Raw genomic sequence first — 27,791 nt, forward strand, 5'->3', positions numbered from 1 at the left:
TATATAATGTAGCAACGGTTGCACTATTTTTTCTATTGTCTGATCACCTAGCCTGAGAAATATTTGTTCTTTCCTTAACAAAGAGGTCTTTCAGTTCTGAAGTTACGAAGTTTGAAAGGAGTGGAGTGCAAAGTCTCAGTGAAATTTTAAACGAACGTAAATAAATCCAGTAGCAGCTTTGTGAGGTAGCCTATAACATTTGTTTTTCAGTTAGCTTAAATATTGCCTAATTTTTCTTTTTTCTTCAAAAGTAAGCTAAATAGTGACACTTCTGAAAGCATCTGTACTTCACGCAAAAACACGGTCATATGGAAATGACATCTTTCAGCTCACACAAAACAGCTTTACAGGAGCCCTTGTCTGCACTGTTATTTTTCTTAATAACGCTAGACAATTTAATTCTCTTGTGCTTTCTCTCTACCCTGTTTTGTACACTAACAGGTTTTCAGGGCTTCTCTGTATTATTTTTTTTGGTTTTAGTATATGGGTTGGTTTAAAGAAAACCCTTTACTCTTGTAATCATTGTTCTTGAAATGCGAATCTCTGTAAAGAGAAAAACTTTGAAAATTCCCTGTTTTCTCTAAGCCTACTGTAATTAGCAAATTTAGTCAACAGAAATGTATTCTTTTAAGCTCCTGTTCTGTTCTTTTCCAGTTATTGACTGCTGTCACTATGTGTGTATTTAGTGCTGGTTCTTTAACTGTGGTGAAAATGAGAAGTTTTGTTAACATCAGATGGAAGTTGTGTTTTTGGATAAAGTTCTTTAAATTGATGGCAGCGTGTGATTTTTCATTTTATTCTAAATTTAATTGAGAGTATTCCAAAGTCTAATTTCAGTTATTTAATTATTACCTCCAGTGGTACACTGACACTAATAATTTGTTGCAATTTACAAATCTGCATGATTTGTCAGCCTTGGGAAACCATCTCTATCGCATATATGGCACAAACCAAACACTGTGGCTATTTCTACAGAAATAGATTCACCTCCTCTCAAAGTTTTAAGAAGCGTCTCAGCACATCTTGGAGCCAAAAATAGATGTCACAACTTCTTCAGACATAAACTCAGAAGCCCTTATACCACGAACCATTGTGTTACTGCTGTCTCCCAGTTCTCTCTTCAGTTTAGCATGACCATCCTGTCCCACAGTGCAGTGTGGATGATTTTGTGACTGTGACCCCAAATTCTCATCCTAGGACAGCCATTCCAAGGGCTTTTTGGGAATTGGGGGGGGCATCTCTCCTTACTGTAGGATGTTCAGCAGACTTCATAAAAGCACACAGTGGCAACAGGAAGGAAAACCTTTGGCTTTCCTAATACAATACACCATGTAGATTATCACATGCCTTATGATTCTCCAAAAGGGATCCAATGAGGCAAGTGTGAACAGATCTACTGAAGGAATGACAAAAGGATATACTAAGTCACCTCTCATGCATAATTTTAAATAAAATTTTGACTTACCTTTGAATGAAGCAAACTCAGAACATCACAAAGATGCATATGCCAATCCTGATAGCAAGTCTGAGAAAAAATAATTAAAAAAAACCAATCATATACATGTTTTCTTCTAGTCCCAATCTTTATCAATCTGGCAACATACCATATTCCAGAGTTCACTCATCAGAAAGTAAGGCAGTACAGCGGCTGCACTACAGCCATATCTAATTATATTTCATTTTTCCATTGCAGCTATGGAATCATAGAGATCTCAGTTCTGTTCCTTTCTAAATTCTGCACAATAATTAGAAATGAGAATAGTTTAGAAATGAAGAGAATTTTCTGTTGAATAGTCGTTAAAAGATTTAGCTATGTGTGATCAGACTAATAAAACCAGCTGAAATTGCTGGCACTATTTATTTGCACAGCATTGTCTATATAAACAAACTGGATGGTAACAATACCTGGTAAATGTTAATTACAACAAAGAACATCAGCCTTTTAGCCCAGGAGAGCCTGTCCACTACAGCACTTCAACTGACATATTTTCCTTTGCCTAATGCTATGTTACAGTTTTCTTTACGATAAAGAATAATTAATTCAAATACTTTGGAATGACTGAGCAACTTCATCGTGTTAACTGGAGCATGCACACATCTTACACGGGGGCTGATGAATTACCTTTATAAACAGCCTGCTATCCATTTCATTGCCTGCTGTGATAACAGAAACATTGGAATCAGACAGGAGCTTGCCTTTTGCTTTGAGTTCTTACAAGATGCCGCAGTGTTTGAGAGGCGGTGGGCTGAGAACACCACGCTGTGAAGTTGCCAGCTCCCGCGTGGTGCAGGTATGGCACTGCGACTCAGCCCTGGCGTGGGGATCACAGCAATGACAGCTCACCTGTCCTCCCGCACCTGCCAGCCGGACTCATTAATGCTGTTCCCTAGAAAGGCTTTGTTTTGAGCTAACTAAGGCCCTTTTTTTGTAAAGGCGCTATTTTGAGCTAAGCAATGCAAAGTTTGTATTGCAGTTCATAAAGATGCACCTTATAATCCTGAGTACATGAAATCAGCTGACTGCCACATTTAATTTACATATTCAGAGAATCCTTGCCCATTAGAGGCATGAAGGGTGCTCCTTTTATGAAGATTTTTCTTCTTGTAATTTGTGTTTTGAACTACAAAGGTTTATGCCTGCAGATGCCAGCTGGGTACAGAAGCAAGGTTTACTGGGCTGTGAATTTCCCTAGCAATTCCTTAAAGGATAAGTAAAGTGATTTATTACTCCCTGGGCCTCCAGTGTAGCAAACAATTTTAAACAGAGAATTTTCTCAGAAGCTCAGCTCTTCTTCTGAGCACCGGGGTGGTTTTGGTTGTTTTGGTTGAGAGTTTTTTGTGGGTTTTTTTTTTGTTGTTGTTGTTCGTTTTGGTTTTTTTAATCTTTCTACTGTTTCCTTTCTTACTCAGTGCTAATACCCAAATTCTTTTGATCTCTGTTAATATTTATTATTTGAAAAGACTGAGTATATATTCTCCAAATTCCTCTGTGATAACAGCTGATGCAAAGGAAGTACCTATAAAATATTTATTTCCTTCACCTTCCAGTAAATCAAAATACCCACTAATTTCTTTGAAAGCCTCATGATTTTGGGTTTTTTAAAAGTTTATATTACCACACCAGTTTCTCTTAGCCAAAAGAAAAGAGTTTCTATCTTCTGTGCAAGCTTTACTACTATTTTCTGCTTGCTGTGTATTGACTTGACTTTGTTTTAGTTGGACCCATCTTCTGAAGTGCAACTTGATTGGAATCTCTGAAAGTCAAAATACAAACTTGGATCATTTAAGAATTTTCCTTACCTTCCTGTTTCCTTTGTAGTTCAAGGATACTTAGGACTTAGTTCTTAAAGTTGTTGTCCCATTTGCCTCACTTCTGATTGTAGGACACTACATGAAACTTTTATTTTTCCATCTTCCAATCGCAATCTAGAATTGCTATTCTTCAGGCAGTTTTGGGGAAAAAAATCCATTCTAAATGTGGAAAAAAAAAACCAACAAATGAGCAAATATAAAACCCACAATATTTTGTCCTGTTTCAGAATAGTTTTGTTTAGCTTCAATTTTATCTATAAGATGTTGCGAGACCTATGATATGACAAGAATCAGGGCATTTTTAGTACAGTACAACACGACAGCATAATTGTAAACAGCTTTCACACGCTAAAACTTACGATATAATCTTGTAATTGAGGAATGTTTTAAATTTATCAATACATGAACAGCATTCTGTGTCAAATTACACTGATTTATATAAACTAATATCTCTTCTGTGATAAAAACAGTTCAGACATGCTCAAGTGCTGGGATTAAGAATGCTTTCCCCAGTGTGGCTGATTTAGGTTAGATGAGAGCCACCCTTAATTTAGACCTTGAGCATTCCCGTGCTCACGTACTTACCATACATTAATTCATGCTAAGTGGGAAAGAGCTGTCTCAGGAACCAGCTGTGTCAAGAAAAAATGACTTAGGGGTCTAAAAAGCTCTGCTTCAAACCGGTTGATTATATGAACAGCGTAGGAAATCTTCACAAATGCTCAAGAAAACCACAGCAGGGCTAGTCTGATGAGAAACTCCTGCACTTTCCATGGATTTGTTTGCAGCACGGGGCTGGGAAGGAGGGCACCGTGCCAGCTCCCACATGGGGCTGCTCATGGCTTGCTGGGACAGAGACTGGCTGCATCCCTTCGAAGTGGAGCACACACAGCTGACCTGGGAAACCACTGCAGAGTAACTACTGGTTGTAGGTTACCCCATCTTCTCTGTGCAGATGGACCCTGTGAGTCACTACAGGGAAATAGGAAGAGCCTCCTTCAAACCTGCATGGTAAGGGACTTGCATTGTAACACGAGTGTTTTAACAGGAAAGAACCATGGGAAAAGAATAAACTTAAAATCAAGTGGTGAAGCCCTATATTATATTTTAAAAAAAACAATGTAAACCAAAAACAATGGAGCAAATTTGGCATACAAATGAGGATAATGTTCTCTCTTAAACCACTTGACTATTTCCTCTTATGGCATAATACGAGCCAGGGAAAATGCCACTACATCACATCAGCAAAGCCAGAGTGCAGGACCATTCCACAAATGGAAATAAAAAAAGCCTCTAACATCAGGGGGAGATTACTGTACTACAGGTGTTAATTGCCTATTCCATGCACATCCCGCAGACAAAACTGTAGCACAATAGCGAGATTTAAAACAAACAAAGAAAAGAAAAAAAAAAGCCTCAGAAAAACTCCAAACAGTTCCAGAGTGCAGAAAGGCAAATTTTGCATGAAGGCTTTATTCTGACTGAGCCCTCGAAGGACAGATTGTGCTTTTTGTAGGCTGCTGGAAAGGCAGCTCTGTCAAGCCTAGAAGCAATTCTATGACTGGCACTTCAATGGCAACAGTGACTTTGGCATGACCCGTTACTTACCCTATGGACACAGGCAATGGACTTCACTTGGCTTTCCTCGTGCACCTCCCACTTAATGTTGCGAGCTTTTCACAGCACCAAAGACTGCAAAACATGGCTTAATTTTCATAACCAGCTTAGTATCTTGTCATGCAGGCATCTGTCTCCTGCCACTTTATTTAGCAAACCTACAAACACGTTAATTTATTCCTCATGCATTTGGCTCACACCAGTGTTGAAATTCCACTGAAAAGCTGCCAGAATGGATATCTCAAGTCTCCGCTTTGCTGAGAAGAGCATACAAATGGTATTCAAAACCCTTCTCCCTCTCTTGTGTCTGCCTTTATTTTCAGTTCGAGCACAGGAGCTGATAAACTTCAGGCTATCCTTTCTCTGCATGAGGGTCCCTGTCCAAGTGCCATCTGAAAGCCCTTCTGCCTTGTTTCCGCTGCCTGGCAGAGGTGTGTAGAGTGCTTCTGGGCTGAGAAACGCATTACACCTGGAACAGTCCTGGTCCTCACCTGGCCAGACTGGGGACATCACTAGAGTACATCAAGTTACTTTTTAGTTTGCACACCAGGACACTGCTTGTTTAGGAAGAGTGTTATACACCCTAGTCTTGCTCAACTACTTGGTTAGGAATTCATCCCATCCACCTTCACCCAAAACAGCAGAAGCGCTCAAGGCTGAGCAGTGATGCAACCTAAGGACTGATTATTACTTTATCACCCTGAAGTTTTTGCAGATGGGGTTTTGATAGCATAGATTGCAAGATTCAAATAATGATGGGACCTGTGTGGTTAACCACATGGGTTAACAGCTCAGGTTAAATGAAAAATGTAGTAATTAATGCACCAGGTCTTGAAACTTGATGCCAAGGTGAGTCAGCTGAAGAGTTCTACATGCCATATCCCACCTTAATGGGTACTACAGTGTCATTTTGCAGTCCCATCTCTCCTGGTCAACTTAAGAAAGCATGATCACTTGGCTCTAGGTATTTGAAATTAATATTTTTTTTCAATGCAAAGAGAAGTCTCACTCTTCTCTCTGCTGGCTTCTGGCTTTGAATCTCACTTCAACTCAGGGAAGGTATTTAAAAGTCACCCAATCCAGTCATTCCTATAGGAAAAATTTGCTAGGAGAAGCCATGAAAACCTTTAAACTACTTCAAATGCATATTCATCATTTGAACACCTGCATGGCATTTACTGGGAAACTTAAAACAGTTGCAGTGCAGCCATAGTTCAACATAGCCAAGCTGCATATTGGTACTTTTTGTCTTACCCTTCTCAAAATATGTAATTGGTGACTGGAGGAGCAGTGTAAGACTCAACTTCTGTACTCCCAGCTGAGTGTCCTAACTGCAAAGATGCTTGTATTCACTCTCTCTCAACCAGTTAATCTTTATTTAGTGCCTAAACCTGAAACGGGAGTATGGCAAATAGTATTCTACAGCTCAGTGAGTACAGCCTTCAGCTCAGGAACGCAAGTTCATTTCCCCACACGCAGTAGAGGAACCTGATCTCCTCTCCTCCACATTTAGGCAAGTGCTCTGACCAATGAATGCTGGCCATTGTGGGGAAGAAGGAAGGAGAAAGAATACAATGTTTTAGTCTTTCATTGTTTTCGAGTTCTAGTGGTGCACTGAACCTCACAGAGTAAATTTGTGGTTTGTGGAACACGGGCTGACTGCTTGTGACCATCAGAAGAGTTATCCTTTGAGTAATGTCCCAAAGCAGACCTTAAGAAACCACAGATGCTTGGGTAGTTCCCAGGTCAGACAGCTTCCAAGAGAGATTTGGGAGGATTTGGTGACTTGGGTTTGGAGGTTTTGGTTGGTTTTATTTGTTTGTTTATTTATTTGGTTGGTTGGGGTTTTTTTTAAGACAGAAACCCTGATGACAGAAATTAGAAGCTTAAATTTTTTATGGAACTATTCCTAAGTCATTTGGAAGACTAAGTCTTATCTATTGATTGATTTATACACTTGAAATTCATTAAAAATCAGTACAACTACAGAATTGGTTTGATTTCTATCACTGTTAGGATATATAGCCTTATGTTGTTTATAACTGTTGACCTGCGTTACCTTTTCAGGTTGAAAGCTTTCTAATAATCAGATTCAAGACAGTATGTTTTTCGAGTAACAACTTTTAGTGCCTGTTCCGTAAACCATAGGGTTTGTTTGATGTAATTGGTTTAGTGCAATCTGTGAGGCTGTGAGAGGATGATATCATGGTTTCTTTGAGTGGAGTTTCAAGGAAGTGAAGGACATTTCTGAAAGGAAGCTGTTCAGTTCTTGTCAGAACAAGATTTTTTGAAGTACTTGATAGATTTTCATTTATCAAATGCCCTTCTGTGTAAACCTTGCTGTGTCTGCATCTTTTTCAGCTCCTTTAAGTCTTAGAAAAAATGTTTAGCTTTAATTTGAGACACTGATATGTATTAAGAACTGTTCTTCCCTATGAAATTAGAAGCAAAACCTTATCTGCTTGCATGGAAAAACAGCCTCTAAACCTCTATTGCTTAAGTTTGCAGATGTGAGGATCTTCATGTTCCTTTTTTCCCTTGACCTACAAGTTTATCTAAACACAATACCTAAGAGTTATTTTTGTTCTACAGTGATTTGCTTCCCTTCCTTTTCTCTCCTGTCTTCCTTGAATTATGTCAATGTACACAATGCAAGTGCCTTCCATTCTTCAGACTGTTTGACTTTGGAAAAGTACATAGATTTCCCCAAACAGCTGCAAAGTTGAGACACAAGATTGAAGTATTATTCCTGATGAAAACTATCTAGGATTACATGATATAAAATCTGAAATAATATTTTTCCTATCTTGTTTGGGAGACCAGTAGCTTTAATATAATCAGAACCAAAGTATTTCCCTTCTTTTCCATCAGTAACGAATACGGTTTAATGTAATATTATAGCCTTGAGACAGCATTAGAGCTCTCTACTGGAATGCTACGTTATCTACTGCAAACTAATCATTATATTGTATCACAGTTACAATGAATGATGAGTCTTTTTCTTTATAGTGTATAAAAACAAAATTATTTTTATCCCATTTGTTGATTGGTATATGAAGAATTCACAGAAAGCTCTCCCCAGCCCCCCTTACTGCTTGCTTTAACCTAAGTAACACAGGATACAGTCATGTTAGTTACGTAGAGACAAATCACAAAATTAAAACAGATACTGAAACAAAAATAAGCTCACTTCTTCTGTCAACAAAATGTAGCTTTAAAAAAATACTCCTTCTTAATTAATGGAACTCAGTTACAGAAAGGATTCATAAAATCTAAGCGTCGAGAAAGTGCTGTTTGGAAATGTGTGGTCTAATTATATACAAGATCGAGTTAAATAATCAATATCTTTTAGCTTTGGAATCCTTTTAAGAATTCCTCTTAAATATTATTGAAGGTCTAGATCACAACCTTGAAACTTTCTTGTGTGGTTTAGAAATACAGGTGAAAGTTATTTTTTATGACTTTCTATGTATTTTGCTGAGAAACCTTGGAAACAAATACATTAGTATTTCATTTCCGTTACTCAAAATAGCACCATCATTTATTGATTGGAGCAAATTAAGCAATATTTTCAGCAGATCCCCAAAAGATAATCTTACTCATCTTTTGCACACACATTTTTAATGACTCTGCCTAGAACAATACTGGCTCCAGTAGGGTCCTTCTTGATTTAGACCACTAACAGTCAGCTCTGAATCAGACCCTTTGTTTCACATATGTCCCAGAAAATGCCCAGTGGGATAATTGCTCAGTGCAAGACTGGGAGGAAAAGGCGGCAACTGTTTCTAGTCGCCCAAATTATCATTCTTTAACAAGCTGAAAAGCCAGGGGAATTTGAAAATTCTCCTTTATAGTGTTGCCATGATACCCATCAGTATTTCTATCCTCAGAATGAGGACTGAGCTTTCCCTTTTTGAATCAGCAGATTAAAAGAGTGAATCTGTTCATCAGGTCCTGCCAGTACCTTTCCTCCTTTGCTATGGGAACCTGCATCCCTGAAGGCAATGAGGGGAAAGTTCTCTGCATAAGTATATAAGAACTGCTGCTTGGCTGATATGTAAACGTCTACTGTCCTTCAGTGGCTCCAAATTTTTAAAAGCAACCTACCCCAAGACCAGCGGAAAGAAATTTGCTGATGCTATGTTTCCTGTCACCACTCTTTGACACTACTTTCCCAGTTTTCCATGAGTGATAGCCTGTCTCACTAAAGCATGCATTAACTATACAATATTTCTTTTTTTTGTGGCGTTTCCTACCAAAAGAAATAGCGTATTAATGGGCATCCAATTTCTGACACACATTTCTCCTTTTTTATTTTTATTTTTTTCTTTCTAGATCATATGCAGTGCATTTTCTATGGTGCTACTACAATTGATTTTTTTTTCCCTTCTGTTAGTTTCTTACATGATGCTTGTTTTTAATTTTGGTCTCTTTCTATCTGTGGGGTTTCTTTATACAGTTTGGTAGTCGCCATTCAGGAAATCTCAGAAACTCAGTTTAATGAGTGGGAGCTCTTACCTTAAATCTTCACTGTATGAATCATATACTGCACGTTGTAGATGTTCAGAGCCACTTCAGCTGTTTTGGGGGTTTTTGTTTGCTTGTTTGTTTTGAAACCTACAAAAAAACCCAAAAAAAAACTTTTAAAAAATTAGGACATAAACAGGATTCAACCAAACTTGCACAAAAACCCAATAGCATTTCTCTGATTTCAAGGATATGTCTATACAATTCAATGCAGCATTAGGCCAAAACACCTGAAAACACTTTCCTATCTACACCCAGCAGTAAATTCACATTAGCGTGGTGTTCTTCTGGGGTCATCGTATTCCTCTCTCAGGAAGGAGGTCACTCTCACTTGGGTGCACCAAACATAACTTGCCCATGCATACATCAGTCATCTTACCATAAGGCACTGCTGTACCCAAAACACATCCTTGTGTTGTCAGGCACTGACGAATAAGTGTTGCTTTGCACAGCCAGAACTGACCCCAACCTGAAATGTATCCAGAATGTGTGCACCCCCTGTGGGCCTTAGTTTCTTGTATTACACCTCATCTATTCCCTGCCCCCAGAGGCAGCTGTGAACACCACTCTATCATCCCTTCATGTGCCTGCAGGTGAAAAAGCTGACATCCTTGACCTTTTTTCCATTTACAGCCTACTACTCAGAGCACTCTGAGGAACTGAGAGACCAAGCTGAACCTCTGCAGAGTCTACAGTGCCTATAGCCATCAGACGCAGGCGCATCTTATCCCAGGACCGGCTCTCTCAGATCTAGAAAACCAATAAAGCTGTTACATGACAAGAATAGCCATGATCTGAAGCTTAATTGTACAGGTAGGCAGAAGCTTGCTTGACCACCAGTGGCTAGGTGCGACACCACCCTGAGGCTATTATACGCCAACATTTGGAGTGGTGTATTGGCACAATAACACTAATTTTAAGTTTAATGGAGCCACACTGCTGATCTTGCTAAAAGTAAGTGAGATCATTTAAAAACACGAAGTAAATTTTTGAGCAACCCAGTATTTGTAGAAGGTTGTGATTATTTTACTTGATCTACAGAATCTGCCCTCTCCCAAATACTTGAGCCATGAACAGAGCAGTCACCTAACATTTCAAGATATTTCAATGTGTCCAGAAGAGGACAACACAGCTGGTGCAATGACTGGAAAGCTTGTCCCATGAGGAGCAGCTGAGGACTCTGGGTTTGTCTAGTTTGGAGAAAAGGAGGCCGAGGGGTGACCTTACTGCTCTCTACAGCTTCCTGAGGAGAGGGAGGTGCTGAGCTCTTCTCCCTGGTTTCCAGTGATAGGACTCCTGGGAGTGGTTCGAAGTTGTGCCAGAGGAGGTTTAGACTGGTCATTAGGAAATACTTCTTTACCAAGACAGTCATCAAACACTGGAACAGGCTTTCTAGAGAGGTGGACAAAGCCCCAAGCCCATCAGTGTGTAAGAGGCAGTGCCCTTAATAACATGCTCTGGCTTTTGGTCAGCCCTGTAGTGGTCAGGCAGTTGGACTAGGTGATTGTTGTAGGTCACTTCTAAGGGAACTGTTCTAATATTCTGAAAAAGGGAAGAAGACAGTATACTTCGGGATCTATTGATTACTGGTTTGGGTTTGTTGGGTTTTTTAATCTTTAATTTATGGAAACACTACCTTAAGAATTTCAAGCAGTCTGTGATTAAATATGTTGTACATTAAAAAAAATAATAATGATTTTGCACTCAGCAAGAAGACTGCAATTTCCACCGTCAGTGAGAAACCTGAGACTTTCTGTATATTCCAACATGTGACAAAAGTGGAATGGGAGGCAAGCTTCTTTAGGCAGATGTTGGCTGTAAAGAACATGACTATATGGAAATATCTTGGTTAAATAATCACGAAACGGGCAAAACAGCATTAGGGCAACAAAGCCACATGCTATAGCTCAGAATTAACTAAAAATAAATTGCATCTGCAGCACAACAAATTATCAGCAAGGCAGATGGCCAAGAAGAGGAAAACCATAATTGTTTCCTCTGGGGCTGGATTTCTGAAAGTAAACACTCAATTTAGTCCTGACTTTGTAACGGAAAATAGAATTCAATAGCATGGAGGAAACACCGGAGAGTCATACAATGGCAATGCAGTACTCAAAAAGACTAGCCATGAGAGGGAAGGGACCGATGGTGACAATTGTTCTTTAAGTCAGTGCTGAAAGCAGACTGAGAGGAAGTTTGGTCTGCCAGGGAGGCAACAGACTGGGTGCTGGGAGACTCTGGCCTCCCCCGGCTCTCCTGTTTACTTCTGAGCTCCGAATCAGGCATTGAATCCCTTTGTTTGTATGGTGCTTCCCAAGTGACACTTCTGTCTGGGAGGGAGACATGATCACGGGTTTCATCACACTCTAAACTAGATTCTAAACAGAAGAGCTGACAGATATTCAAATACCATCAGAAGAAGTTGAAGTAGTGATGTAATAAATAGCCCAAGAGACCACTCTATGGTGGTGGTGCAGAACATGGCTATCCAAGAACACGGGACACCTGCCAGCTTCATTTTAGATGCACCAAGAACATGCCATGAATTTTATGATTTCTGTAAGAGGCTGCCATTTGTTTTTTCAGATTTCCCAGAAAGTCTCTGCCTAAGTTCCCCATGCTTGTACAGTCAACCTCTGACCAAGTAAGAGTCTGTCCAAATTAAAAGAACATTTTGTTAGCATACATGAGATGATTGCTCTGGGAAAGTCTCCAGCCCGAGTAATTTTGAGCATACCTAATTATATCGATGGAACTGCCCAAACGATTAGTTGGGTCCCTGCCTAATTTGGAGAAGTTTCTAGGCCTTCCCATATAGAAAAAAAGTTCATCTATGAAAGTTGAGGTGCAAACACGTTTCTTAGGAACAGAGTTTGGACATATGGATCCCTAATACTCTGATCCCAGAGCTTAAATGCTTGCTACAAAATTCAAACGCATGTCGATACTTCTCCACTGTTTCCAGTGGAAATTCTGATGCCAATGAATTCCCTTTAGCTTTGCTGAGCAATCATTTAGCTCTTAGTAAATAGCTGCCAAAAGAAGGGATTTGGCCAGAGTACCAGTTGTTCAGATTGGCCAAGTACCACCTCTCATCCGGGGACAAGATATGCGGGCTATAAACAGCTCATAAGCAGCCACATGCCACAGCATAACCTGGTTTTATTCTCTGTGCTAAACCTGGGCAAGGAAGAAGCAAAGGAGCTGGATACCTCAACTGCATATCATACAAAAAGTCTTCTCAAATCCAACTGTTCTCCACCATCATCCTCTTCTTTGCAGATAATTCAGAGATGAGAAAATACATAGCAATATGACCCTATGCCACAGCCTCATTCACAATCACATTATTTTAGCAACAAGAAAAAGACTTTTGTCCCATCAGCACTACCAATTACACCAGCGTGGTACAGCCACAGCATATGCATCACATTCAACTTTAGCCCCAAGATCCATTCTTGACAAGATGGAGCATCTGCCTGGATCAGAGAAGAGGTAAGTGGGACAGGACTGCCCAGTCACACAGCCACCACCACATCATGCAGCCAGGAGCAGACTTGCTGAACTACACTGAGCAAAGGGGTGCGAGCTAAAATCCTCATGAGGATGGTCACTGGCAGTACCCATTGTGCCTGTTTTGTGCAAGTTTCAGACACATCTGACCCTCAATGGCAGAAGCATGAAAATGAAAAATCAATTACTAGCTGTTTGGTTTCTCCGTACCTAAAGGAATTTATGGAAAAGAATGTCACTTGCAGAGACAGCTAAACATAGCTTCCTCCACATACTACAGACAGGAATTTATTAGGTTAGCTATGCCTTTTTCTCACATGCAAAGGACGACTTCCCGCTCCAGTCCCTATGGAGGTGAGGAGGAGGCCATCCTCTCCCTGGTGTTTTTCCTGCTGTGTCCAAACAGCTGCTGCATAGCATCACCACCAGACGGTCACACTCCTGTCTGTGTGTCTGCCCCGTCACAGTGACCAGCATGTCACCCCACCTGATTTAGGTCTCATCCCCGTGCCAGAGAGAGTGACAAACACTCCTCTCCTGCTGCAATGCCTCTTTTTCCAGAGGAAGCACCCCGGGGCCGTGTCAGAAGTGGGGAGGTGGGGTCGGTCATTTCCTCTGCTCCCTTTGTGCTGTGACTTACACCCAAGTACCAATATTTCCTGCCAGCATGGAGAGCTCTGCGCTGCATTGTGCTAAAAGAAACCTTGAGTATTCACTTCAGTCATAAATAATGTTCCGAATACTTGAAAATATGAGCTGGTGAAATAGCAAAACTCATTAAACTATAAGGCCACTTTGTGGGGAAAGGGTTTTGTACACTTCCTTATAGTTGCTGTAAATACTTCAAGGCTCCTCGGGTCCTGGATGAGGCAAGGGGAAGCACATACCTTTCTCACAAATGTACATTCCTTGGTTCACCGTGCAATGAAACACCCTTCCTGCTGAGCTGTTTGCAGCAGAAGTTGGAATTTATCCCATGCTTTTAATCTGACCATAAACAACGGTGTTGTTTTTGTGCCTCTCATCTCTGAATGTTGTTTATACTCAGTTGGATGTAGAGAACTCTAGCTAGTCCATCTGGATTTCTTCCTCTGCTGCTTTCCAGGCTAATTAATATACTCCGTCCTGTTTACTGGTACCACTATGCACCCACAGCATGGGGGAGGTGTGTGGTTCACATCAGTTGGCTTGAAATCAGGGAGGGGAAAAAAAAAATTACCTGCACACCAGTACTTTTTAAAGAGGTATAAAATGGCACTGGCTACCAAGGGGAGTCATCACCATTCCTCTGTGAATTCAGCAAGGGCAATATAGCAGGAAAAATGCCCCCCTGGCATTTAAGAATATGTAGGAAACTAAGAAGAGCTCAGGTCATGCCCAGGCACTTCAGACCAGAAGTTCAAAGTCCTCAGCAATGCCACTCGGGGCACTTGGCAAGGGCCTTTTCTGATAGAAAGCCTGTATGAATATCGGCGTATACACAAGCGTACGTGCCAGGAATTGCTGCAAACACAGAAACTGTGATACTTCTGAACTTTATTTTGAGCTGTGTAAATAGAAACAGAAGTCAGAGTGCAAATCACTATGTTAGGCTAAAAACCTGGTCCCACATGCCAGTGGTTGCTGCCAGGCACACCTGCCTCTGCTTACTTTTATAGTGAAGCTGCCCTGTGAAGTATTTTTCTTGGCTAGAAGTTATAAGGAAATAACCATAGTTTTTTAAGTAAGAGGAAGCAGGAGAATGGGGTGGTAACTTTCCTAATTTGCTAGGAAAAATACCTAGGCAAAGGTCTATCTGTCCAGTGTTACTGAGAATGGCTAGGGTTTTGGGTGATCTTTAGATCAGAAAGCAATTCTAGAAAAGTTTATACGTACTCCAGGACTGTCACAAAGACTACTACAGGCTAATTCATCCCAACAGTCTCTCTGAAGGAGACTGCCATGATAACTCCAGACCATTCAGTCACATTTGTGCTGCACATTACAGGGTTGACCTCAGGCACAAGCCACTACTAATTCCAGAAACAGCCTTTGAAAATTTATCTGTAATACGTCTCACTCTAGTACCACAGCACAGCATCTGTTATATCTGATTATTGTTGTTATAGGAACCTGCAAGATTATATGCTGCATGGAGGTATGTGTTTACCCACCTGGTGTCCACTGGAGAGAGCAGATGGAAACCGCATCGTTTCCTGGAGAGACTGGATGGAAACCACACTGCTTCCTGGGCTAGGCTCTACTGGACCATCGGCATTCACTGGGAGCACATCTGCCCACGTTGTGCCAGTCACCTCTGATTACAGATTTACACTCTTCATTCTGTAGCATGAAGACAAAAGGGGAAGCTTCAGGTGGTGATTCAGTGGTTTAGCAGAGCACTCTGGGGTCAACAATACGTGACTTCATTACAAGTCCCTTATTTCTCTAGCTCCAGTTATGTGTTAACTGCTCGGCAGACAACGGAAAAAAAACCCCACCAAAAAACCTTGGACTCAGACACACACAGCACATGGCTTCTTGTTCTCATTTGAAATGGAAAGCTTAAGTACAGATGTTTAGATATATGCTCCTCTAGCAGCGTCTTGCCTGCTGCTCACTTTCAAAAGAGCCTTTTTTAATTTAAAACATGCTTAAGGCTTCTGGAATACTCAGGAATGCTTTCCATTACAGCTGTCCTCAAGCTCTGCCCCTCTGAGTGTTGCCAGTAACCCCACATGGGCTGTGGTTCTTATCCCTCCTGTTCTCCCCCATTACAGGCTTTTCTTCCCAGTCTAATTGCATTGCAGAAACAGCCTCACTCTCCAAAGCGGGACAGGACAAACAACCTGACCAGGAATCTCAAGCTAAGCCCCTGAAGTGTGATTTCAGGGAGCTTTCCAGCCCAGACAGACACCTCTTAATGTCAAAATGCTCAGCACAAATAATAAAGGGTAAACTTTAAGTGTCATTGATTTGGATTTGTCCACACAGAAAATAAAATATTTAGCAAAATAAAAAATGTTTCTGCTCTAAACATGGATTGCAGGAATTGTAAATAAAAAGAAAATACAACCCCTGAACCCTCTAAACAATTCTTAGAAATAAATTCAAGTCAAAAACATTTACATGGCTTGGGTATAATTATTCTCCCCCAATGTCTATGCTAGATACATCTCATGGGCACAGATTTATTTAGAGCTGTTCAGTAAGTTTACATAGATAACAGAGTCCAGTTTAGAAAATCCTAAAACTGCTGATGCTGGGAAGAATTATCGGCACGTTTACTGCTCATATTTTTTTCTCTAAGTTGAAAACATCAGCTACTGCTGTGGACACAGTAAAGGTCTAGACTGACTTTTGATTTGAAGCTGTACACCACTTTTCACGCTCCTGCGTGCGTCTCCTGCTCTGGCTGCTTCTTGGTGCTCACAAGCTGTGCCAGCTCTGTGGGCACGTAGCACTGGCCCTTGCTTCTCAGGAGAAATCACCAACACAGTCCTGCTTCTGGGTGTTGGCAAGACTAATTTCACAGTGGCGAGGAAATGCCAAGCTCTACATGGATACAGTCTAACAGTTCAGTCAGATGGTTTTAACAGAGACCACCCTAATGAAGACAGGCTTATCCCTCAAGATAGAGCCCTGCTTATTTTTATTTTTTTTTAACAGAGCACTGTTGCTAAACTCCATACTGTAGGTTCTTCTTACCCAGAGTGATCTCAGTTTAATTTATACTGAGCTGATCACCGATTGCTTCACTGGAGCATCTGGGTAGCCAGAGGCTGTCAGCCTGGAGGTGCCCTGCCTCAAAGTTTCTTTACTGCACATGAATTGCCTTGGGTCCAGCCTGGAAGGGCACAGCATACCGAGCACATCCCATAGGCTTTATGGGGATTGCTGCCAAATCTGCCAGGGTAGCTGAACCACCTATGCCTTTCTCACAGACACATGGGAGTTGCATGAGAGGATATCAAAGGTTTTTTAAAAAAACTCAAGTGTGCAGGAGATAATCAAGAACCATCCTCAGTTTTCAACAGCACAAAGGAGGAGCGAGCAGCTTTCAATTGCAAAATATCAAATCTGTCCTTATGACCAGCCATATCTGAAGTAAAACAAGATTAAGTGGCAGCTAAATTTTTATTTTATTCCATAAGCCCTGGGGGAAAGTATTCGTCTTGGATGGAAATGCAAAGGGTAGGAGTATAGATCAGTAAAATGAACTAGGTGAATAAGGGAGCAGGGAGAAGACAACTTTCAGAAAAGGGAATGGAAAGAAACCACAGACTTTTTCAGCACTTTGGATCTTCTGTCCCAGGACAGATAAACCCCTAGCTTCAGATGCTAATGTTGGGAGCACAGTTACCCTGGGGTTCTTATTTTATTGGGGTGGGAGATAGATAAGGTTGAAGCATAACAGCTCTCAGCTAGCAGCAGCACTGAAGCCATGCTCAGAACTTGCAGATCACATTAAGAGGCCTGCGGTTAGGGCCCTTCATCTTTTCAACCAGGATCTGTGAATCTTCAAAGCAAGATAGCAAGTGTTTATATGACAGAGCCTGTTAGAGGCACTCCTTGTGTTCTTAGCATAGTATAAATGTACACCTCAGCTTACTGGGCAAACACACACAAAGATGCTAGGAAAGCAAAATAATAATGTTTTTTAAAACCACAAAAGTCAACTCAGAAATCCTAATTTTGGGGGGCTTAGCGGGAGGAAAGACATATTTATATTCTGATCATTCTTACCAAGATAGGAATGGTAAGGGTAAAGGTGATTTCCACGAGCAGCAAAGGCACAAGTGAAGATGCAGCTATAGTGGTAAAAGCGCTTTTTCTACAATAATTTATTCAGACAGTATGGTGTAATGAAAAAGAATCACTCTAACATGCTCTTTTGCTTCTATGAAGCAATTTCACAGGAAGAGGGATTGCTAGCACAAATGCACCAAGCAGGTTTTTTTCTATCAGGCACCCAGCTGTAGATGTGACACAGATTTCCCTTTGGCTGCAAAGCATTTACAGTTTGCTCTTAATCAGATTTTCCTTCCAAGAAAGAAATAAGGAACAGACAAAAGTTCATGAACTAAAATCAGTGGTACAAATCTAAAACCAAAATAATCTGAACTTTGCTGAACTTCCAGATTTGAAGTTTAATGTATGATTTACAGCACTGCTAAGTGCAGCAATGACGCTGACACAGACCAGAGCCAGATAAGTCTTAAGCATTAGCACTGATGGTTGCAGAAACATTCAGCCCACGGGTACACACAAAGCATTATTTGGGGGAGCACAAATACATCTCTAGCAACTGTGATAGATAAAGCTTTGCTTTAATTTTTTTTACTTTTAAGATGATTTACTGTATATTCACAAAGACAATTTTCCATTCTGAAGGACTAGATGCATATTGGTCAAATCCCAGAGGACAGAGAACCACTGCTTTGGCTAGTCCTACAGTGGAATCTGATTCAGTGTTGCAGACTTTACAAGCAGGCTCTCAAGGGAGTCTGAAGTTTGAACACCAAAGTCCTTCATTTTGCATTCCGTAGTGACAAAAAGCCATGTATTTGCCCAGGCCAAACACACCAAATCTAAATACAAACAGGAGATAGGAAAACAACTCCTCCCAAAGAGTCGTAACAGCCTCAGGCATTAGTGCATCATATCTACTGGAACTGAAGTTTCTAAAAATCACTATTTTAAGCTAAAGGACAGATTGAAAATGGAAGGTCAACAACTGGCTAGGCTACACAGAGAGGATTTCCTTGTCCTCAGGCTCAGCTCTAGCATATCAAGTATTATCAACTTTGAAGTTTTTCCCTGTGTCTCTGACGGAAATAGGAAAAGATTAAAGATTTCATAGCTGTCATTGACACATAGCATGATAAATTATTTCTACAGGATTCTGTGTCAGTCTTTTGCTTATATACATGCAAATTGATTTATTTTGAAGGAAGCTAGTTTTTCTCACTGTTTATGAGGGTGGAAATGAAGAGAAAATTTGTTCAAGTGACCTTTGCCAGTGCCTACCCTTCTTAGGACAAGCATTAAAAGGTGGTATGGCATTTTACCTTTAGCATTGCTTTTGAAGCAACCTGCTACACAATTCAAGTGGCAGCATGTGCAGGTGATTCACCTTGTAACAAAGCAAAGAAGTGTTGAGTGCCTACCACAGAGAGGTTCACAGCAAGACACCTCACTGCCCCTGGAGGCTCTGCAGTTGCTCTCTGTTAAAAATACAGCTGGGACCTCTCGTGAGCAAAATGGGTACAGGTCTACACCAGAGGACAGCTCATGTGCAGCACACTATTGCTGAGCTCTCGGTGACAGAGCCCAGGCAAAAGTAAGCTCAAAAAGAGAGAAATTTCTTTTAATAAAAAAAGTAACTGAAAGGGATAACAGTCACAGATATGACTAAATACCCAGGAGACAGTAAAATACCATACCCATTACAAAGTTCTTCACTGATAATCTACAACAAAAAATATATAAACACCATACAGGAAGCCAAGATGATCAAATCAACTTGTAAAACTTTAATCTCTGCATTTGTACTGGAAAGTATTCTCTTTGAAGTTAATTCTCTTCCATTTTTGCTTCTCACTTTTGCACACCTACCTTCTTCCTAGTCACCTTTGCTACCTGGGCTTGCTTGCGCACTTGGACTGTAGGAAATCACTCTGCTTTTAGACCCTGACGGTGCTGACAGGCATATACACAAACTCAGCCGCAGCTATAAACCTGCCCCAGCATTTCAGTGGGACTATTCATGTGATGGATGCTGAGCACGTGCTGTGGAAGGGGGGTCCCTTCAAGGGAGATGGGAACTTATATCTGTCACTTGCATGGTGAGCACTCCCATTGTGCTGCAAGTCCTACCAGCTAAAACGTGATTGCTGAGCACCATCAGCAATGTGTGACATAGCATTATTTCCATCACAGAGATTTTTTGGGAGTGTTACATTATCTAATGTTTTACCATACGGACGATGCACAAGGAATATACAGAGCACCGAGGAAAGCTGTACACAATTTGCTACCAATTACAGATGATGTACATTGTGATGGTCAAATGTCAGCAAACTGAAAGACATTGGCAAGTCTCGCATACTTCTTCTAGAACATGCCAACCATCCAGATAACCTAATTTCCCCCTATAGTTACACTATATTTACTTGAAAATAGTACCCCAAAGTACATACTTAGGATTAACGCTTATAGAGGAAGTCACAAGTAAGACTGAAATAATCTCACCAGACTCTGAGGGTGTATTTAAACACAATAGTGTGACCAACTCTCTCTGTCTGCTGCCAATATCTGGCCTACATTAGCATAGATTAAACCAAGTATCACAAATCCAGCTCTTGGAATATGGAAATTTCTGTTATATACAGGAAAATGCAATGAAGCAACATATACAACGAATAAGCTCAGAAGCTAATGAAGCTACAAGTACTGGAAATACACGTAATGGGTAAAGAATGTTTCTGTTTTAACTTTTGCTGATATGAGTAACCATGCCCTGCAGAAGAACTCTCCAGTGCAAGGCACAAAATAATCTTTAGCACTAAATCTGACAATAAATCATGTCATAAACATTCTTCTTGCTCATATGAGAGATTTCTGCCTGAAAAATCTCTGTCATAAAGACTGTATGTTTGAAAGTGAATACTGAACCTGTGGAAACAAGGAGTCAGTGGATAGCTATGCTGTGGGTTTCACTTTAACACAAAGCATTGGAAGAAGAGAGCCACAGTTAGTTTTGCAGTTAGCATAAGTAACAAGGGCTGCACCAGCCTGGATCGGACTGTTATTATCTACACTTCATCTTGTCTTCATCAGCAGTTATGCTATACAAAAACCTGACCCTAAGTGTAAAATAAATTAAAAAAACAATTTTACAAATCTGTTTCATACTCATTTACGGTTATGGATTAAGAAATTTTTTTCTCAGCAGCCGCACTGGGACAGTTTCTGAGCAAAAATTCTTTGGCAACATCAAAAAAACAAAGAAAACAAAAACCTACCCAAAGTCAGGTTTTGCCCCTGGGAGTAGTGGAAAGAGCTGATGAGACACAAATTTTAACTGTTTATAAATATGACTTCTTAGTTCTAACTATTTCAACAGTTTTCTGAGATCATAAATTATGCATAAGTAGATGTGAATATTTTGACATTAAAGTGACTGATCCAGATCAGATGGAACATACAGACAGTAAGTTTCAGTTCATTTGTTGGGGTTATTGTCAATGCAGATTATTAAAGGTCATCTTAAATAGTAGGACTGCTAAAAAACAAACAAAAAAATACAAAATAAAATTCTCAAATTCCAACTACCCTGAGACAATATAATTTTAGATAATCAGTTTAAAAATTGTATTTGAAATTTTTAAAATTCAGAACAGTGTTTAATGTAAGTAGTAGTTTGAAATAGGATGTTTTAGCATTTTGGAAAACATCTTTTGTGGTTTTTTTCCTCCTTTTTCAAGGCAAGAAACTCCTCAAAGATCAGATTCTGATCTGGTTTTATTTCTTGCAATTTTGGTTTGAATCTAAAAATGTAATGGGGAGCACAACAGCTGAAGTGAAACACTCTAAGCCTTTTCATGGAAGAAAACAGGAGTCCATCAGATAACACCAAGTGACCATTTTAATCTTCAATAAAGTACTCTTCATAGACAACTGAAGATTTATGATCTGTACTTTAAACATTTGCTTTGCAACGAAAGCTACAACATGAAGACCCTTGCTTAACATGAAAACAAAATGAATAAGGCACATGAAGTCATAAATCAAATGCAGTAGTGCCAGTAATCCTTAGGTTCTTCAAGACTCATGAGGAAGTCTTCATCTCTCACTCTCATCTCACTTAGAGCAGAAAAGCCAACAAACACCACACTGAACACAGCAACAAGCACTGCTGCATCAAAACAGCTGGAAACTGATTTTTCCAGGGTTGAATTTGCATATGGAAGTGCAGTTCTCAGCTCTCCTCAGCATCCCAAAAATAGACACCCAAAATCCAGGTCACATTTCATAAGGAGGTAGATACATGTTATCCCCAGGTTTGGTAGAAATCAGAAATTTTACACATGACTAAACTGCCAATATTTTGTTGTTGTTCTCTGGGTTCTGTGAGAAAATAGAAATGGATCAATTAGGAAGGAAACTCCTTCAGAATTTTAAGCTCTTAGGAATAAAATTTTTCTCTTTAATTTTTGTTTCCCTCCTTGAATTAGAACTAAATGTCATGTTGGGGTCACTGGAGCAGAGAAGAGATACGTGAAATGAGAGGAGACTGCCATTCCATCTCACTGACCTTCGGACCCTGAGCAGGTCAACCCCCACCTCCCTGCAGCCATTGTTTGCCCATTCCAAGCCAGCGGGCAGGTAGAGCCTGAGCCACGAACATCTCTCCTTTGCTGTCACCATACCCAGCACTCTACTTCACAAGGGTTTGTATTTCACATGGATTATGAGGTTAAAATTATTTGAGAGGTGAACAATAAACAAAACCCTATTTTTCTCCCCCTCACCAACACACCCACATTCTGGCTTTTTCCCTTTTACACACCTTTCAGGACTATTGACCATAAACATTTAATATTTACAGAGTGTTATAGAAATACCTTTTCATGAGGTTGTTACCCATCGCTTAAATGCCATTAAAGTTTCATTGTGAAAAATAAACTTGATTTAGAGCCATGCATTTTCTCAACAGCTACGTTTAACAAGCTTTCACCACCAAACAGATCTCTTATTAAAAGTTATGGTTCTCTGCACAAGTTATATTTTCCATATAGTGTTAAAGAACAGAGATGGGTTATAGACTTCCCATTATTCACTGAAAAAGCCACAGTTACTTAAAAGCAAAGACACAAAACCTTAATGGAAAATATGCCCCAGTCCTAGTATGCCAGTGGATTTGAAGGCTTCAACACTTTCCTTATCACAGTCAGGAAGACTTGTTTCACCTGCAGCAAAGCAGGGGATTAGGAGGCTAAGATTTGTACCCTGACAGCTGGACTCGTTTACCTCCTCCTAAAACGTCTTTGGACAGGACAAACATCAGCAAAGCTACAAGGAAGAGACTCACAGGCAGGATATTTGAGTGCTCAGACTGTCTGACCTGGTGCCTCATCCCTCCCACAGCTTGCCAGCCACTACAGCCCGGATGCCCCTGCGTGCAGCAGGCAAGATCCCGACCAGCACAGGGTGAGACCCTCGCCTGCACAGCAGAACCAGGGATCGCACACAAAGCTCTCATATTCGAGGCTGTGGAAGGCATTAATGCCTGTGCCTAGGCTCAGGAAGGCAGAAGCATCCGTCACGTACTTTATACTGCTTCCAAACATCTTTATTACTACAGCTTTTATAGCCAGCTCCCATAACTGGGTACTGGCAGAAGCAGGCAGGGAATCAGGGAGGCCCTGTGAGGGCAATCATGCATCATTGTTTGAAAAGTCAGATTTTAAACATTTCTAATTTTCTTTCTCTGTGCCCTTGCTGGAAGACATCTGCTCCTTGTCCCCCAGCTACAGACCTCTTTGAGCTATTTAAATTGTCAAATTAGGACAGGTGCCTATAAAGGAAACTGTGTATCAGAAGAGGAGTACAGAAGAAGAGAAAAAAGCCAAGAGTGGGAGCTAGGAGGGATGCACTTTCAGTAGTAGAGGTATCAGAGTAGACAGGATGAGGAAGGGAGCACAGAACTAGAAGACGTGGGATGCAAACAGATTAGAAAAGGAGTGGAGCACAGACAGGAAAATCAAAGCTGGCAGGAAAAGGAAGGGAAACAGCCTCTTTGTGTGAGTTTTCCCCCCTCAATTTTTGCACTGAGCATCAAGGGACACAACAGAAGACACAAATAAGGTTGTTAGTAGTTCTGGTTTTGAGTTTCTCTGCTATTATTCTCTTTTCTTCCCTTCCCTCCCCCAGTGAGCTATGCGGTTAAATGCTGACAAACAATCCTGCCAAGGCCAACTTCATCTTCACATCAACCTTCTGCTTCATTGCCTTTTAGCCCTCTTATCCCTCCCAAACTATCACCTCACCAGCTAAAGTTCCCAAGGTGTCATCTTTCCTTTGCTCAGCTGACATTCAGTCAAAACCCCTCGAGTTGTTACAGTTGATGCTTATTTGGCAAGAGATTAGAATAAAAATCCTACTACATTAATAGAGGTTTCATTGCTGCAGTGGCTGATGGTTGTTGCAGCTGCCTACACTTGCAATGTTTTACAGGCTTCAGGCATTGTAAAGTACACAGAAAAGAGGCTGGGCTTGTTTCTCCTTAAGAAATGAACATACATAATGCTTTTTCTCTTGGTTTTTTGGATGGTACTGAGATGGGAGATAAAAGGCAAAAAAAATCTAGCAGAAGAATGGAATACAATTTCTAAGCTTGGGAGTCTTTTTGTAACCAATGCTACTGTCTGAAACATAGGGATATTGAGATCAATGCACTGCTATGGTAACACTTCATATAATGGTACTGCAAACAAGGGTACTTTGCTGGGTGAAAAGGATGCCAGAGCTTTCGAAGACTGAGAGGAGCTGTCTCTTCCCTCACCTCCATTAGCTTGTGCCTCCACATAGTGTCTTATCAGGAGCGTGGACAGAAAAGGGAGACATCCTGACAAATTTCACTCGAAGATGTGAATGTGACAGGATTTATTATCAAGGTTCTCCTGCCCTCAGTTCTCTTCCTCAGACACAGGTCCCTAGCCTGAAGAACACCACTTCTCTGCATTCATTCCCCACTAGCAGCTGAGACCACCACAGGTGTGATGTTCCACTTTATCTGTGCTATCCCCAGGGAAGGGAACACCATGCGGCGCCAGGTTAGGAGATTATAACACAATAGGTTATGAGATTAGTATGAACAATATCATAGGTAAAGCTGTAGCATCTACCTGATTCTGTGTGTTGTGGTTAGACAAGCAGTCCCACAGGGACAGCAGTGCAGTGTCCAACACTGGCTGTGACGCCAAGCTTCAAACCAACCTGTTACTTCCCCTTGACAAGGCTTTCTCTGTCTCTGTCATGCTGTCTTGCAACAGTGGTCTAGTAATAGTTACACTTCCATAAAAGCATCACAGACATTAATGGGAGTTTTGCTATAAGTGTGAGTTAAGTTTGGCTCTTACCCTTCCTAGCTACAAAATCTTTTAATATGTTTTGTGACTCTTATGATATGCTATCGAAAATCTTCAGGTTGACACGTCTATGCAGCTGTGCTGGAGGTGCAGATGTATGTGTGGAAACTTAAAAGTTCAAGGTCACTATTCCCCTCCTAAAACAGCAAAAAGCCCCAGAAACAACCCCAACTTTAACCTGCAGCCAATGGGGATTTTGAGATGTGAGCCATAAAAAGGAGTATCAGTGATTTCAATCTCTTGAGGAAAAGCAAAGGACAGCTTCATAGCAAAATTAGAATTTCGATTTAATTTCCTGAATTTATTTCCCCATTAAGACAGAGATAATTTTTTATGTACTGCTTTTAAAATGTACTTGCAAATATGGAAGAGATAGTAGATAGTGTCAAGCTTTTCTCCAGAGCATTCTAGATGCACTTTCAGTGGTGATTTGCTATGGTTATCTGTTATTAAAATAATATCTTGTGCTTAACCTTTAGATTTGATCAGTGTGGAACAGTTTGCTACTGGCATATGGCAGCACAGTCCTTCCTCTCGTCCTTTTCCTTATCTGGTGGTTAGCTTCAACTGTCTTTAGTGGTAGTGAATCATTTTCCAGGCAAGACAGAACACAGCAGACAAACCTCTTAAATCACTAACTCAGTGGAATCATCAATGAATCCTCCATGTGGCTTCCCACATGGCCCCTTCTCTTTTGATATTAGTGGTTGACAACTGTTACACAAGATCAGCATTGTGGTGGGACTTTCCAAGAAAATTTTGCCAAAATTTTTGAGTGACAAAATGTTTTGAAGGAAGTAATAGTCAGCAAATGTTCCATCCCGCATACACACACCCCCTAGTTCTTGCTTCTGTTCAGAGTCTTTCCCATCTCTCTACAAGTTACTGTATGGCAAAGCTTCAGATATTTTTTCCAATTCCATTCCATTATTTTTTTTCCAAGAATGGAGCAGCACTGGAAAATTAGGAGAGGAGGGTAAAACGGTGGCATACAACACATTTGATCTTACTGGACTGCAGCCCTACAGGGTTAATAGGCTCCACTGACCTCTCAGAAGCCGCAGTGTGGTGATGTACACTGGCAAATGAGCCATCAGGGGTGAGCTTTGTATGCCAGTATAGCTGCCAAAGACCTCTTAATGTAAAGCCACAATTTGAAACAAAAAAACCCCAAAAGAATGAAAAAAAAAAAAGGGAAACAAGGCAAGAGGACTGTGAGCCTTTGCCAACAGTCATACAACAGTAAGCTGGAAAAGTCTCAGCAGTTCCATGCAATAGAAACACGCAAAAAAGCAGAGAAACAAGTGGAATATATTCTTTACAGTATACAGTGAACTGAAGCCGAATTAATTGTAATGTGGTCTACTCCTTTATCTCCTAGAACTATGGTGTAACAAGACACAGTTTTGGGGAATCATAATTAAACAACACTACTTTAAAGACTGATCAATTTGCTCCTTACCAGCTGTTCTTCAATGCTACGGAGAATTTCCACCCACTATGGAAAGGACTGCAGAATCTGACATATTGTGGAAACTGAGTTTACCAGTTGCTTTACATTTTTCTCTGGTGCTGCTGCTATTTGTGATGTTTCTCCAAGGACTAGAGTCATACGGTCTTTATTGCCACATAAGCTCACTGTACTGCTAGGTCAGTTCTCACCCCCTCTTTTAGCATCACTTCTTCTATGAAAAAGCTCAAGCCTGACATACAGGAGGAAAGGGATACATTTCAAAGCAAACAGAGTTTGTCTGTCCCTTACAGGGACACACACAGCCCTTGTCTGTACTCACAAACATGCAACTGGCCTCCAGTTGAAGTTTGCAGCCTTGTTTCTGTTGCTCAGAGGAAAGACCTTCACAGCACATGCCGTTAAAGGAAAAACTGGTCTGCAGCATCCCTTCTTATTCACCACTGATCAGACCAAGACCAACTCTAGACACAGGCAAAGCAGGCAGTTACTGAGGCAGCACAGCAGTGATGCCTCTTGACCCGCATTTGCCTCCAGCTGAATTGTGAAAAGGCTAGATGTTGCTTTTAGCAACATTAAGCTTCAGGAGTGTAAGGAGAAGGATACTGCTAGCAGTCCCAGCTTCTGTAAAATCACCAGCTGCCACCCTTTCCTGCCCCAAACACAGACTCTGACATAGTGAAATTCATTTCTGCATACGTTGCAGTGAGGCAGCTCTGGGGTCTGGCACGCTGAGACAGATATGAACCTGGGGAAAATTCTGCCCAATGGCACCTGATGGCAGGACCTGATCAGCAATACCTGCTATACAGATCAGTGTTTGCTGTGTATATATAGAACAGTGTATATATATACAGAACAGTATTAGGAGATCAGATGTGCAACAAAATTTCTGGAAATCCCAGCACTGGGTTGCGATTTCTAGTCTTGCTGCAAAAACAGCCCAGTAAGAAGCAAGGGAATTCAGCTTCAGTACTGAAAATGTCTGCTTTAAGAAAATAAACCAAAGCAAAAAAACCTGGGGGGTATGGGGTGTGGGGGCATGTGTGTGGGGGCTGTTGGTGACATGGAAGACAACAACAAAAAACAGCAGTAAAGTTACTGTTGTATCTTTTTCTCCTTGCCTCAGTTATCAAGTTCTTTCCGGCTTCTCTGCAATTCAGAGAAGCAGCACTCCCTACCCAGGCTTAGAGCAGCAGCCAGCTGGGCTATGAGCA

At 40.8% G+C, this 27,791-nt stretch overlaps 1 long non-coding RNA gene across 5 annotated transcripts in view; it reads right to left on the minus strand.

Annotated features, from left to right (window-relative positions):
- The window catches only part of LOC130152841 (uncharacterized), a 66,289-nt gene that overhangs the window by 5,903 nt on the left and 32,595 nt on the right, over positions 1-27,791 (minus strand). For 3 of the 5 annotated variants that reach the window (XR_008823120.1, XR_008823119.1, XR_008823121.1), the window contains exons 2-6: positions 15,123-15,291; positions 9,448-9,546; positions 4,921-5,004; positions 3,301-3,471; positions 1,466-1,525 (exon numbers count right to left, since the gene is read on the minus strand). This is a non-coding gene — a long non-coding RNA (uncharacterized LOC130152841). The remainder of the gene's footprint in view (positions 1-1,465; positions 1,526-3,300; positions 3,472-4,920; positions 5,005-9,447; positions 9,547-15,122; positions 15,292-27,791) is intronic. The other 2 variants (XR_008823123.1, XR_008823122.1) reach the window with 1 other exon arrangement.

The sequence above is a fragment of the Falco biarmicus genome, chromosome 7 (assembly GCF_023638135.1).
Source record: "Falco biarmicus isolate bFalBia1 chromosome 7, bFalBia1.pri, whole genome shotgun sequence".
Lineage (NCBI taxonomy): Eukaryota > Metazoa > Chordata > Aves > Falconiformes > Falconidae > Falco > Falco biarmicus.